We start from the raw sequence: 15,336 nt of genomic DNA, 5'->3' as shown, positions 1-15,336 counted from the left end.
AAGCCTTTTGGTTTCAATAAACAGAAATAATAGCTAGTCACAGTGCTAGTCACAGTATGTATCCTGAAGGAAATCAGTCAGCTTATATTTCAGATAAATCTGGTATTACAATGTAAAAACAGTATATGAATAATGTTACTGTTTGGTGATTGTCTGCAAGTTCTTCAGTGTCCTTGAAAGATAATTTTTAAAAATTACTTATAAAACTGATTTAAACTTTTTTCTACAAGTAGATTAATTTTGTGGTTATTTTGTCAGTGAGGGAATTGGTAGGGTAGGAAGTAAGTGATTATATATTCCCTGTGATTGTTTTATATATTCTTAGGAGTTATGCTGATAATTTTAAAACACAGACTCCAATATAGTATTTGTGAAACAGCACGGTGTCTGTGCATGTGTGTGTGCATGTGTGCACATGTGTGGGTGTATGTGTGTGTGTGAGAGAGATGGAGAGAGTGTAAGAGCCTCTGGAGATTGCTGAAATGCAAGAAGGAAGCGGGACATGGTGCAAGATGGGAGTTGGGGCTGGAAAGGTAGGTGTCAGATATGAAGTGTCTTCTGGATGATGTTAGTGAAACAGCAATTAATCCTTTAGCCCAGGTTGAAATGGTCAGATTTGTATTTTAAATCTGCAGAGAAAGTACGTTGTGGAGAAATTGGGTCTTTGAGTCTAGAGGCAGGAAAACTAGTTAGAAGGCTATTGCCATTATCTAGGCCAGAGAGGATAAAGTCTTGAATTAGGGAAGTATTAGGGATAGAGAGAAAAGGATAGAATTAGAAATCAATACTTGGATGATTGGATATGGGAGGGTCAAGGGAAAGCAAGGAACCTAATTTTTTGCAGGGCAGGTAAGCCCCCAAATTGGGTCTTAGCCTCGGAAGGTTCTTGGCTTTGCTCAGGAAAGAGTTCAAGAGTGACCCAGTGGCAGAAGAAAACAGCTTTATTGAGGTGGCAGTGTTAGAGCTTCATGACCGCTACTGCCGAGCAGGGCTTGAGAGTAGCTGCCAAGGGGCAGTTCTGCAGTCATATGTACACCCACTTATAATTATATGCAAACTGAGAGAAGGTTATTCAGAAATTTCGAGAAAAGGTGTGGTAACTTCTGAGCTATTGCCATGGAAAGAGAAGGCAACTTCCAGGTGTTGCCATGGCAACAATAAACTGTCATGATACTGGCAGGTGTGTCTTATGGAGAATTGCTTTTGGTGCCTCTTTCATGTTTCAGCCAATCTTCAATCTGGTCTGGAGTAAAGTCTTGCCTCCTAACCTCAATCTGACACCAAGTTCCTTGCCAGGACAATGTCATCGAGTCCTGAGAAAGGAGCACAGGTGGAGAAGCAGGTTTGGGGGATTAGGTTTTGAGCATGTTGTATTTGAGGTGCCTGTAGGGTATCTTGATAATTTTTTTTTTCAAAGCCATGTGATTTCAAAGCTCAAGAAAGAGATAAAGGCTGTGTCTTTAACAATGGATAATAATAGAGATAGTATGTCTAATAGTTTGAAAATATGGTTTCTAGAGCCAGACTACCTAAGTTTGAGTTCTAGGCCCATTGTTCATTGGCTGTGTAAGCTTGAGCAGGTTACACAACTTGTCTGTGCCTTTGTTTCCTCATCTGTGTGAGAATGAAATTAATTGATATGTGTAAGCTCTTTGATCAGTACTTGGTATATAGTAAGCACCATATGCTTGTTTGTTGTATTGCTGTTATTTTTATTTTAGCTCTTATTTTTTGATTACTCGCTCTGGGCAAGGCCTGTGTTAAAAGATTATAGGCATTTTCTCATTTATCTCCATAATACCCTGTGATGGTGACACTGTTATTATCTGAAGAAATTGAGATTTTACTCTGACCAACTTTCCCAAAGTAACCCACTGGGAAACAAGGGCTAGGGTCAAGATGCAAACCAAGGTTGGAGTGCCCATTTTTAAAATGGGATTATTTGTTTTTTCACTGTTAAGTTGTTTGAGGTCCCTATATATTCGGGATATTAGTCCCTAGTCAGATGAACAGTTTACACATATTTTCTCCCACTCAGCAGGTTATCTCTTCACTCTGTTGATTGTTTACTTTGTTGTACAGAAGCCTTTCATTTAACATAGCTCCATTTGTCTATTTTTGGTTTTGTTGCTTGTGTTTTTGAGGTCTTAGCCATAAATTCTGTACCCAAGCCAATGTAGTGAAGCATTTCCCCTATGTTTTATGCCAGTAGTTTTATAGTTTGGGGTCTTATGTTTGAATCTTTAGTATATCATGAGTTGATTTTTGTATGTGTTGAGAGATAGGGGTACGTTCTCATTCTTCTTCATATGGATATCCAGTTCTCCCAGCACCATTTACTGAAAAGGGTGTCTTTTCCCCAATATATGTTCTTGGCGCCTTTGTTAAAAATCAATTGTCCATAGAAACATGGATTTACTTCTGGGTTCCCTATCCCGTTTTTTTGGTCTATGTGTCTGTTTTTGTACCAATACTATGCTCTCGCTTTTGGTTACTATAACCTTGTAGTATATTTTGAAGTCAGGTAGTGTGATGCCTCCAGCTTTGTTACTTTTGCTCAGGATTGTTTTGGCTATTTGGACTTTTTTTTTTAATTCACCCACATTTTATGATTGTTTCCTCTATTTATGTGAAAAATGACACTGGTACTTTGATAGGGATTTCATTGAATCTATAGATTGCTTCGGATAGTATATCTAATAGCTTTCATGTATGGTGAAGAAACTGAAAACTTGGAACCTCAGAGCTAGCTCTGTATTTTAAGAGAGGTTTCTTCTTTCCCTAGGGTGGTGGTCAGAGGAATTAATACATCATATCTTCTTCTGTGCCCCAGCTTAGTGCTTCCTCAAGTCCTTTAGTCTGGGTTCACTTTCTTTACCTGGAGTCTCCTGGGATTTATTCTGTATATCTCTATTAGTTTCCTAGTGATGCTATAACAAAGTGCCACAGACTAGGTGGCTTAAACAACAGAAATTAATTTTCTTACAGTGGAGGCTGGAAGTCTGGGATCAAGGTATTAGCAGAATTGGTTTCTTCTGAGAGTCATGAGGGATAAACGTGTTTCAGGCCTCTTCCCTTGGCTTGTAGGTGACTATCTTCTCCTTGTGTCTTCCATATGTTTCTGTTTGTGACCATGTTTCTTCCCCTTTTAAGGACACCAGTTATGTTGGATTACACAACACTCTAAAGACCTCATTTTTACTTAATTACCTCTGTAAAGATCCTGTCTTCAAATAAGGTCACATTTTAAGCTACTAGAGTTTAAGGCTGGGTGAAGTGGCTAATGCTTGTTATCCCAGAGTTTGGGAGGACAAGATGGGAGGATTGCTTGAGGCCAGGAGTTCAAGGCCTGCCTGAACAACACAGAGAGACCTCATCTCTACAAAAATACTACTACTACTACTACTACTACTACTACTACTATTACTACTACTACTACTACTAATGATAATGATAGTAAGCTACTAGGGTTTAAGAACTTCATCATATGAATTTTGAAAGGACACAGTTCAGTCCATAACAAAATCAGTACCTTTAGGATGTTTATTTTAATTGATAAAGACTTTGACTTTGATGAACCCAGTATACAAATGCTTGCACTACAAGTAAAGAAACATATTCTATTCCATAATTTTGTGGTAGCAAACAAAGGAAATACATTTTTGTTCTACATCTTCCCAGTCTGGTCTTCCTTTTCCAATTCATAAGATACTAAATAAAGAGGTTTTCTTCCTTGACTTTATAAGGAAGACAGTTTTGAACTCAGTTTTAAAATTAAAATCCATATATGTTTCTGTTTACTCAGCTAACTCTGTCTCATGATTAATATCCTTTAGGAAATGAAAAAACCATGATTATCATCACTAACATCCTTGAGTATTAAGTGCGGTCACTCTCCTAGATTCTGTGGGGAGAAGGCAAGTTACAAAGATAGACTTTTCCTCAAGATAGTCAGATTTTCATGGTATTATCCTTAACCTTTTTAACATCATGGAGGCTTTGGAAATCTGATGAAGCCTATCGATTTTCTTCCAGAAGATATTTATATAAGATTATAAGAAAAATTACGTACACAGCTTATTTTATTGCATTGGATCAAAATGCTGTTTATAAAGAATTACACCTTTTCTGTCAATTTTAGCATGGAAAAGTAATTTCAGGCAACATGCTTAAACATTGGGGAAAGAAAAAAAAGTCTATAACGTGCAAATAAAGTTAAAAATAAACTTTGGTTTTGCTAAAAAATAAATTTCAATGAGAAAGCATCTCTTCCTTATCATGTTTTTTTTTTTTTTGAGATGGAGTTTCACTCTTGTTGCCCAGGCTGGAGTGCAATGGCGTGATCTCGGCTCACTGCAAACTCTGTCTCCCCGGCTCAAGGGATTCTCCTGCCTTAGCATCCAAGTAGCTGGGATTAGAGGCATGCACCACAACGCCCAGCTAATTTTTGTATTTTTAGTAGATATGGGGCTTCACCATGTTGACCAGGCTGGTCCTGAACTCCTGACCTCAAGTGATTCATCCGCCTCGGCCCCTTGAAGTGCTGGGATTACAGCTATGAGCCACCACACCAGGCCTCTTCCTTATTTTGAATGAGAATCTGAAATTGGAGAATGGTTTTTGACATGGCAGTATGTGCACTTTCCTGCAGACTTTCTGTTTTGATGGTAACACATTCTAAAAAGCTGGGCTCAAAACAGCATGTTGTAGCAAATAGAATCAGTTCAAGCTCACAGATGACACAATGGGCCTGTGACAAGGGGACGACAAAATATTTCAAGACTATCTGAATTAGATTTGCATCCTTTAATTTCCATTGGCTTCACATCACTGAGTTTCATTTTCAGCAAGGGGAGGTTGATGTCAACAAAGGAAGAATTAAGAGCCCGGGTTTCAATTTTAGGGTTATCTGAGCAGAAGTACTTTAAAAAGAGTTATGCTGAGTTTTGGGTTGTCTGCATATTTCTATATCATAGATTAAAAAAAAAAAGTTCATGTTCTGTTTTCATTTTCTGACAAAACATATTCAAAAGGCAATGATTCAAGGCCCTAGCATTAGTGGACACTTCGCTATAGACAAGCAGGACCATAGAAGGCAGTGAGTCAGATCTACTGCATGAAGATACTTCCTCCTCTAAAACTGTGAAACTCCAAGATGTGCTACCCTGCACCACAGGGGTTCTGTTTGTTCACAAAGCGTCCAGTGAGGTTTATGTGTAACAGAAACTTATCAACATTCCGAAGATGTTGATGGATTTTAAATTTCAAAAAGGGCTTGTTAAATAGGAAATCATCTTTGAAGGCGTTAGCCGGCTGCATAAAGAATCTTCTAATTCCTTCATCACATGTCTCACAATATTAATTTGAAAACGTCAGTCGTCACGTAATTATTTTATTTTATTTATTTTTTGAGATGGGGTCTCAATCTGTACCCAGGCTGGAGTGCAAATGGCGTGATCTTGGCTCACTGCAACCTCTGCCTCCTGAGCTTAAAGGATCCTCCCATCTCAGCCTATGCAGAGGAGCTGAGACCACAGGCACGTGCCACCATACCCAGGTAACTCTTTGTATGTTTGGTAGAGATGGGATATCACCATGTTGCCTAGGCTGGTCTTGAACTCCTAACCTCAAGTAACCCTTGCACCTTGGCCTCCCAAAGTGTTGGGATTACAGGAGTGACCCACCGTGCTTGGCCGATAATTTCATTTTAAATAAGCACTACTTTTACCTGCTTCTTCTGCTTCAAACCACACAGTAAATTATTTCTGGGGTACATGGCTTTTACCAATTACCTTGTTTCTATTTTGACACTATGCTGCTGCCTAGTGTCAAATCAGATCAAATTTTGGCGAAGTTTTTCCTTTTCAACTCCAGCCTTCCCTTCTTAAAACAGATCTATGCTAATATATTTTTGGAAGAAAAAGTATGAAATGACACTTCAGCATTTTTGGCTTGATGCTCCTTCCATTAGCAAGAATGTTGTCATAAACAAAGCACTTGGGCTTTGGTGTGCTATCATATATAGTAGAAAGCAAAGGCAAAGGATATTTGATATTTTTTGTTTTTTTTTTTTTTTTTACATTTTTCTAACTTAAGCCAGTCCTAAAGTAAAGATAGGTGCTCATGATAATCATCACAGGACACAGATTCACTAATTCCTACCAATGGGAAGCTGTTGTGACATATCATGACAACACTGATGAGTATACAGTGCTTGTCTACAGGAGCAGCCCTTAATAGACATGAAAATAATGTGTACAGCAAGATAATTTTGCAAAATAGAATAAAAATCTCTGCTGCGTATCTGTGTGCATTTCTGTTTGTGACTGTATGTGTGCATGCAGGTACATATCCACATGCCTGATTCACAGACCTCCCTTCGATGCCCTTCCGCAGACACAGACATCAGGCTAAGATCCCTGCTGTAAGGGAGTGGACAGCCCCTTCAACTGACCCCAAATTAAATGTGATGACAAAGAGCCGTGCGAGCCCAATGAAAGGAGAAACCCCCTTTCCTGGTGGCCTTAGAAAAGGCTTCAGAAGGACCGGTAGATAACATTTGAGCTGCAACTTCAAGGTTGGGTAGAAGTTTATTAGGTCGAGAAGAGGAGAAAGGATGTTCCAGGCAGAAACTAAAAAGGGAGATGTCGTAATCTGGGAAATGTCGGGGAGTGTGGATGACGCTAAGAAACTAAAAGGTTATGTGGGAATGTTTAGATATCGAGACACAGCTGACTGCTCAGGCTTGAATTTTAACTCTGCTATTTATTTTTTTTGACCCTGGACAAATTATTTAATCTCTTTTTTGCCTCTGTTTTCTCATTTTTAATATGGGAGAGCAGTTGGGGTCAACATGTGCTAGGCATCTTGTGTTTGCCCAGGTAGGATTTCTTTAATCCCTCCTTGCCACACTAAATGCATGAATGCCCTATGAATATGGACACAGCGACTCTCCTCTTTGTTAAGGGTGAGCAACAATAACAATAATAGTAGTAATTCTAGTAGATGAAATATAAGGAACCTCTACCTTATGCCAAGTATTCTAATTAGTGCTTTGCATGTATCTTCACATTTGTTCCTCATAATACTTGAGATAGAAGCTGTCATTATGTCCATGATGAGGAAATTAAGACTTAGATATGCTAAATGACATAGCCACAATTACACAGATGGCAGTGAGAGAGCTGGGGCTGAAATCAGATTTTTTTCCTCTCTGCTGTGTTTTAAATTTCCTCTGGTGGCTGATTTTCAATTGTATTCTGTGAACTTCATGCTCTGCCCCACAGGTTGATGCCTCCCTTGGATGGTCTGCTCACATCTGATTCGCTTCTTTCCATGCTTCTCAGATCATCCTCTCCTGCTGGCGGCCCACACCTCAGTCTGAGTGCAGGTAACACATGCCCCCACTTGACCTGGAATTGAGGGAAACAGCTTCAGCTACAGCCCAGGGGTATAAGACACTGCTTGTCTGGGAGAAGGAATTTGAGGGACTAGTGAGCTATTGTCAGGCCTGAGTAAAATACTTTTGGCCATTGAAAGTAATGGCCAAAACCACAGTAACTTTTGCACAAACCCAGTAGTACCCCTGATAGGTTTGTGTGGCATGACAGTGTATTGTAACTGCCTTGGATTTCACATGTATGATCAGGAAACAAAACACAGAGAGGAAAGAAAAAGAACAACAAATAATAAAACAAATTCTTTTAAAAGAGGCTCATAGCATCGGGGCATGGTTCTTTTCTGGGGTCCATACAAACATGTGCTGTTCCTTTTCATTCCTTCTGAGGAATGAAAAGGCTACAATCGATGGAGGAGCCTGTTCTGCCTAGGGGAAATTATTCCAGCTGGATCGAGCTTCATTTATCTGTTGTTTATATTTTTGAATTTCCTCCTTCATATCTTTTCCTGTAAAATTATCCATCTGGCTTAAGGTTATAGAAAGGGAGTGTTGATTTCTGCCATTTTTATTTTTTTAGGTCGATTCTGTGAAGTAGCATGGTAAAGAGTAAACTGGGACAGAGCAGAAAATGGGGCTTGCCCCCTACTCTATTACTCTCAGGAAGATTAGGGCTAAGGGTGCAGTTGTCCACAGCCCTGTAAATCCCCTGGACTGCTTTCTGATTCTGATTCTCATTCTAAAACAATGTCTGAGGCTTCCTGCCACAGTGGATAGAATCCGTCCTCCTGCTTAAGATAGTTACGTTGAAAGTCACACAGATGGACTTTCCGGGTGGCATCATCTGCTTCTCTTAGTATCCCTCACCCACATTTTGATCATACAATATATTTTGAGCTAGATTGTTGTCACTTCAAAGGCATATTTGTAGATATAAATTAGCAAGGGATTTCATTCAGTCAAGTAACATAAGAGAAACTTTGGCCTGAAACCTCTCTCCAAGATTACCTTCTTTACCACAAAAAAGTATTACTACATATTCTTGCATGTATTAACCATTGGGTCTCCCACATGAAAGCCTCTAAATGAAGAAATCAGAATAAAGAAAATATATCTGAATCACTTTGAACACAAAAAGGGGTGCTATACAAATGGATACTTGCATTAGGGTTGCATTTGAAGTGATGGCTGGTCACACTGCAGTTTCATTTTAGTCCATTCCTACCTTGAGGAAGTTGCTCCTAAAAGCCAGACATGTTTACAAGGATCCCGGCAGCCAGGCTGTCAAGAACTTAGGTTTCCTAAGAATGGAGCAAGTTCTCAAAAGACCTCAGGAGGTTTTAATTAGTCCTCACAACTCTCCCATGAATTAGGACATTTTTTACCCGCCTCCAAGCAAGCGGTAAAACATCTGTTTGATTTAAGGTCACAGAGAGAGAGGGGGAGTGCCAGAGAAGACCAAAACAAGAACTGAGCCTGATGCGAAGCCTAGCTCTGTTAGCTCAACAAAGTCAAGGAGATGAGCACAGGGGCACTTGGCAGTGCAGTTGGTGTTTTTCACAGTGATGATGTTACAATTAAGCAGACAAGGATGCTAAATGTATGCCTTGTGCATTTCCTTAGACTGAAGAGACTCAGAGAATGGGGTGGGATGAGGATGAGCCAGTGTAGGTGAAGAGGAAAAAGCAGAGATCAAAAGTCCTTGTGTCAGGATAAGCAGCAGGTAGAGAGAGAAACTGAGGCTGAATGTAGACGTGATGAGGATGGGGAGAGTGGGATAGAAAAATCCATCAGAAATAGATCTAGAAAGATGGTAGAAGAGATTTGATTGGCCTAAGAGTCAAGGTAGAAAGGTCGAAGTGGGTAGGTATGTGGCTTAAGATCATCCAGACTATGATGCTTAGAGACTACCATGCCAAGGGTAAGAGTGGGAAGTTATTCACCAAAGACTTGGACTCACATTCTTTCCCTAATGTAGATGTGCTCTATCTATCATGAGGGTTTTGCTATTTTGTCTGTAGAAATATTTGCTGGCTTTCTTGGGGGTATAACGGAGTTTATAATTCTCAGTGTGGAGAAACTATAGAAAGATTCTATCTTCAGCCTACAAAAACTACCACTTTACCCCTTCTCAAATCTGATTTAATTCTCTAGCACCAATTTGATCTTCTCTTTAGTTGGGTCTAGATCTTGCTTGTGAAATCCTCTCCATCCTACTTGTCTTCTCCTCATTCTAACCATCATTCCCAGAGCTGTCCATGAAGCCCCTTTAGCCTGCCCCAGGCTTTACCTCAGGTATCTGCCTGTACTGACTGACTTGGTTCTACTCCCTAAGTCTTCCTTCCCCTCTTGTCCTTGGAGCATCTATCTTGAAGTGCTTGTCTCCTCCTTCTCTGTCTTTTATCTTAAACTCCAATCCCAATATTGTATTGCCTTTGTGTGTGAATTGTTAAATGAGTTTCCCCATCTTTCATATGGAAACCAGGTAAACCACCATCTTGCTTCTTGCCAATGGATTTGGTATCTGGGGTATGTGGGGATGGAAGAAGTGGACACGCTCCCAAACCATTCTTTATTACACTCTCCCCACTAGTGCCATAAAACAGTTGCAACAAGTCTCACATCTCCAGAAAGATTATTTACAGTGTGACCACATAGCAAAAGTTTTCAATTCCTTTTTGAGTTAAGATAATAATAACAGTAAGAACAATAACAAAAAAATGAACTAATCTTTATTAAACATTTACCAAGCCCCAGACATTGTTCTAAGTGTTGCACATACAGTCATGAGTCACTCAACAATGGGAATACATTTTGAGAAATGCATCACTAGGAGATTTCATCATTATGTGAACATCATAGGATGTACTTACACAAACCTAGATGGTATGTATATTTGCATTTACTTATTTAGAGACAAGACCTTGCTATGTCACCCAGGCTGGTGTGCAGTGGCACAATCATAGCTCACTGAAGCCTCAAACTCCTGGGCTCAAGCAATTCTCCTGCCTTAGCCTCCCAAGTAGCTAGGACTACAGGTGTGTGCCACCACCCCTGGCTAGAGACAGGGACTTGCTATTTTGCCCAGACTGGTCTTAAACTCCTGGCCTCAAGTGATCTTTTTGCCTCTGCCTTCCAAAGCTCTAAGGTTACAGGTACGAGCCTTTGCACCTGGCTCATATTTATATTTACATGTTTTTTTCATATAAAAAACCAAATGTTCCAATGCCACTTCTGAATGTCAGTCATTTCCACACCTTGGTCTGCAATGCCAATATCAAGTGCCAATATCAGGTTTCTATATATGCTCCATTACAATTTTGTGGAACCTCCTCATATACGCAGTCTTTCATTGACTGAAATGCAGTCATGTGACATATGACTATGCTTAACTTATTTAATCCTCACAACCATCCTATGAGGTTGGTATTATTATCAGCTGCAATTTAAAGCTGAGGAAACCAGGCCTACAGGGCATTAAGTAACTTGTCCATGATGGCCAAAATACCAAATGATGGTGAAAGTATAGAACAACCAGAACTCTCACACACTGTTGGTGGGAATTAAAAATGCTACCACCACTTTAGAAAACTGGCAGTTTCTTATGAAGTTGAACATATATCTACCGTACAATTCAGCCTTTCCAATCCTAGGGATTTACTGAGGAAAAAGTGAAAAAACATGTTCCCACAAAGACTTGTTGTGAATGCTCATATTAATTTGTGTTATGTTATGCTTTATGCATAACAGCAAACAACTCTAAACAACCCAGATGTCCATTAACCGATGAATGTATAAGCAAGTTGTGGTACATCTGCACAACGGAATACTCTTCAGCATAAGAAAGAACAAACTTCTGATACATGTAATAACGTGGGTAAATATCCAAAGCACTATGGCAATCAAAGGAAGGCAGACACAAGAAATTATAGAATATGGGATTGTATTTATATGAAATTCTAGAAAAGGCATAACTCTAGTGACAGAAAGTAGGTGAGTGGTTTCCAGGTGTTGGGAGTCAGGAGGGGAAATTGACTATAGAGGGTAAGAAGGAAATTTTTTTTTCTTAATTTTAGTGATGGTCACACAGCCGTACGCATTTAACAAAACTCATTGAATTATACATTTAGAATGGACGAATTTTCTTACCTGTAAAATAAAACTTAATAAATCTGCTTTTAAGGAGAAAAATAATACACAGTTCACTTAAGAAATAAATCTAACTATTCCAGTCCCAGAGATAGAACCAACATCCTCTCAGACTCTAGGCAAATCACCTCAATATTTATGGCAACAATTTTCTTCTCTAACATGAGATTGCTCATAAAAGTCTTATCTAACACATGTAATTATTGTAAGGACAAATTAAGATAGTGAATACTAGATGAGAAAATAACTTAAGAATGAAAGAATGTCACTTTCTGGAATAGGACCTCAAGGTCTCCCAGAAAGTCCCCTCCTCTACCCTATTCTGTCATGAGGAGGCTCTGCTCAAGATAAAGCAGCCCTTTGGTAGCTATCACATGATACTGGAAAAGTGACCACGCCAACTCAAATTAACACTTTCTATTTTAAGATGTGTTTATGGAAAATGAAGCAATATGAGAAGAAGAGATAGACATACCTAATTCTAAATTGTTAAACTTATTCTTGCAGTGTAACTAACTAGCATTGTTTGTGGAACCAGATAGATGTAGATTTAAGATCTGGATGCACGCTTCTGAGCTGTGAACCCATCTCTAAGGTTTTTTCATTTGTACAATCAGGAAATTGTAATGAAGTTTACATGAGATAAAGCACAAAAGAACTTAGTGTGATGCCTTGCATAGAAGAAATATTTCATAATAATAATGATAAATTACTAATTACTGAATTTATTATTATTACCGGGAATATTGCAACCGATATTTCCAATTTAGTTTACGTATAACTTCTGCTTTATCATTGCTAAAAATTTTTTCGAATCAAATTTCCGGTGTCTAGCTTGCTATTCCCATTTGACAAACAATAAGTGTTTTAAGATTAAAGATGTGTTTATTCTAGGAATAGGAGGATACCTGGAAATTACTATTGACTATTATTAGATAAGATACTCATTCTCCTTAGGCCTCAGTCTCCAGAGGGTAGAAGAAGTTGCAACCCACCTTCTAAATTTTGATGAGGATGTCATCCATATTTAGGAAGCTGCTAACCACATTCTAATCCCTGAGAAAATTGAGAAAATTACTCCACAGGAGGAACAGTCTTGATGACAGATGTGTTTCTTTCTCAGTGATCATTTCTAATTTGATAGTTTATTCATCGATCCTTTCTTTTGTCTGAGATCAATAGAACACTCCACAAAGCTGGGTTCCTTGTAGGCTTCCCAGAGCCCTGATGTCCCTATCCTCCTTCTATTTGCATACTTGTTCTCTCCACATAGTTGATGGCAACTCCTCTGATTGCTCAGGCCTGAGTCCTTGAAGTCACTCCTGACATCTCTCTGACACCACACGTTCAATTTATCAGAAGTCCTGTTGGCTCTGCCTTCAAAATATGTCCACAATCTGACCACTTCTCACCACCTCTGCTGCTGCTAACCTAGTGTGAGTCACTATGCTCTCCAGCCTGGTTGACTGCCACAGCCTCCTACCTGGTCTCCATGCCTCTAGTACTTCTATTTTGAAGATTTTTGTTTTCTTTCTTTGCCTGTAAAAATCAAGTAGATATAGTAGTGTGTTTTGGTCTATTCAGGCTGCTCTGACAACATACCATAAATTGGGGTAGATTTTAAACAACAGAAATTTATGTCTCAGTTTTGGAGGCTGGGAAGTCCAAGATCAAGGTGTCTTGAGACTTGGGTGGGGACACAGTCAAACCATATCACTGTGCTATCCTGGAGAGGGTCCCCTTTTGGTTCATAGGCAGCACCTTCTAATTGTGTCCTCACATGGAAGAAGGGGGCAAGGCAGCTCTCTGGGAGCTCTTTCATAAAGACATTAATTCTGTTCATGAGAGAAGTGCCCCAAAAGCCTACTTTCACCTTGGGGATTAGGACTTCAACATATGAATTTTGCGAGGACAGAAACACACAGACCATAGCAAGTACGTATTCTCTAGAAAAATGAGATTAAAAGGTTCCATAGTCTGTTAAACATATGAACTGCTGAATTTTTTACCTTTATGATCAGAGAAAACTACAGAATATAATTTCTATTGAAAGCCTAATATTAGAGAATTAACCAGGAAAAAAGCAACTCTGAAGAAAATTTGCAATTCATCAAATTGCTCCAGATTAATCTATGTTATAGAAGCAAACTAAATAAAATAAAACTAAATAAAAATAAGAATGATAGGCCAGGTGCAGTGACTCATATCTGTAATCACAGCACTTTGGGAGGTCAAGGTGGGAGGATCACTTAAGCCCAGAAGTTTGAAACTAGCCCGGGCAACATGGCAAGACTTATTTTTTAGAAAAAATTAAAAAAATTGGCCAGGTATGGTGGCACACACTTGTGGTCCCAGCTATTCAGGAGGCTGAGGTGGGAGGATCACTTGAGCCTGGGAGGTCAAGTTTGCAGTGAGCCGTGATTGCACCACTGCACTCCAGCCTGGGTAATAGAACGAGACCCTATCTCAAAAAAGAAAATAATAAAGTTTAAAAATTAAAAATACCACCTGATAAACTTATTCATCACTTCAAAATAAAACAAATTTTATCTAGAATAAGATTAATATACTAATAAATATCCTCTGTAACCAGAAATGTGTACAGTCACCTTTAGTAATTGTTTTAGCTAAAATTTATTGATTGTTTTGGATCATTTACAGTTCACAACTCTATTAATTCACAATCAGTTCTACAATTCATGATGATTACTATAATGTTTTTTATTTTATTCTTTTTATAACAATAGTCTTATTGAAGTATAGCATACATAAAGTATACAGATTACACATCTGCAGGGTCAAGCATTTTTACATTGAAATCTTTTTGTGTTCTTTCCCAGTTACCACCCTCCCTGTCAAAGGCAATTACTGTCTGACTTCTATTACCCTAGATTTTTTGTTTTATAAATTGATATAGATAAAATCATAATAGCATACACCCTTTTGTGCCTGCCTTTCCCCCTTCGACTTATTTTTATGAGGTTCGTTCATGCTGTTTTGATGGTAGTTTGTTCATCTTCATTGCTGTTTAATATTTGATTGCATACAAATACACACACACACATATATATACGATTTATATAATAAACCACTCCTAGGCTATACCTAAGAGAAATGTATAGAATGTGCACAAAAGAAGAGGTTTAAGAGTGTCCATAGCAACACTAGTCCAAGTTAAATATCTACTCAACATTTTCTCCCATTCTGGCAGCTTGCCTTTTTATCTCTTAATAGTCTATGTTAAAGAACAAAAGTTCTGCCATATGCAGTGGTACGTGCCTGTATTCCAGCTACTTGGGGTCTGAGGCAGGAGGATCACTTAAGGCCAGGAGTTTAAGATCAGCCTAGGCAACACAGGAAGATCCCCCTCTTTTTTCCTAAAAAGAAAGGAAGAGAAGTTCTTAATGTCAGTGTTGCCTGATGTAACAGCGTTTTTCTGTAAGGATAGTATATTTATGTCCTGCTTAAGAAATCTTTGTTTAAACCAAAGCCATTAATACTATCTAGAGGATAACTATGTGTATTAGTCCATTTTCATGTTTCTGATAAAGACATTCCTGAGACTGGGCAACTTACAAAAGAAAGAGATTTAATGGAGTTACAGTTCCACATGGCTGAGAAGGCCTCACAATCACGGTAGAAGGCAAGGAGGAGCAAGTTATGTCTTACATGGATGGCAGCAGGCAAAGAGAGAGAGAGCGCCCATGCAGGGAAACTCCTCCTTATAAAACCATCAGATCTCATTGTGACTTATTCACTACCACAAGAACAGCACAGGAAAGACCTGCCCC

Source organism: Macaca thibetana, chromosome 3, assembly GCF_024542745.1.
Source record: "Macaca thibetana thibetana isolate TM-01 chromosome 3, ASM2454274v1, whole genome shotgun sequence".
Classification (NCBI taxonomy): domain Eukaryota; kingdom Metazoa; phylum Chordata; class Mammalia; order Primates; family Cercopithecidae; genus Macaca; species Macaca thibetana.
Note: the sequence above shows the minus strand (reverse complement) of the source record.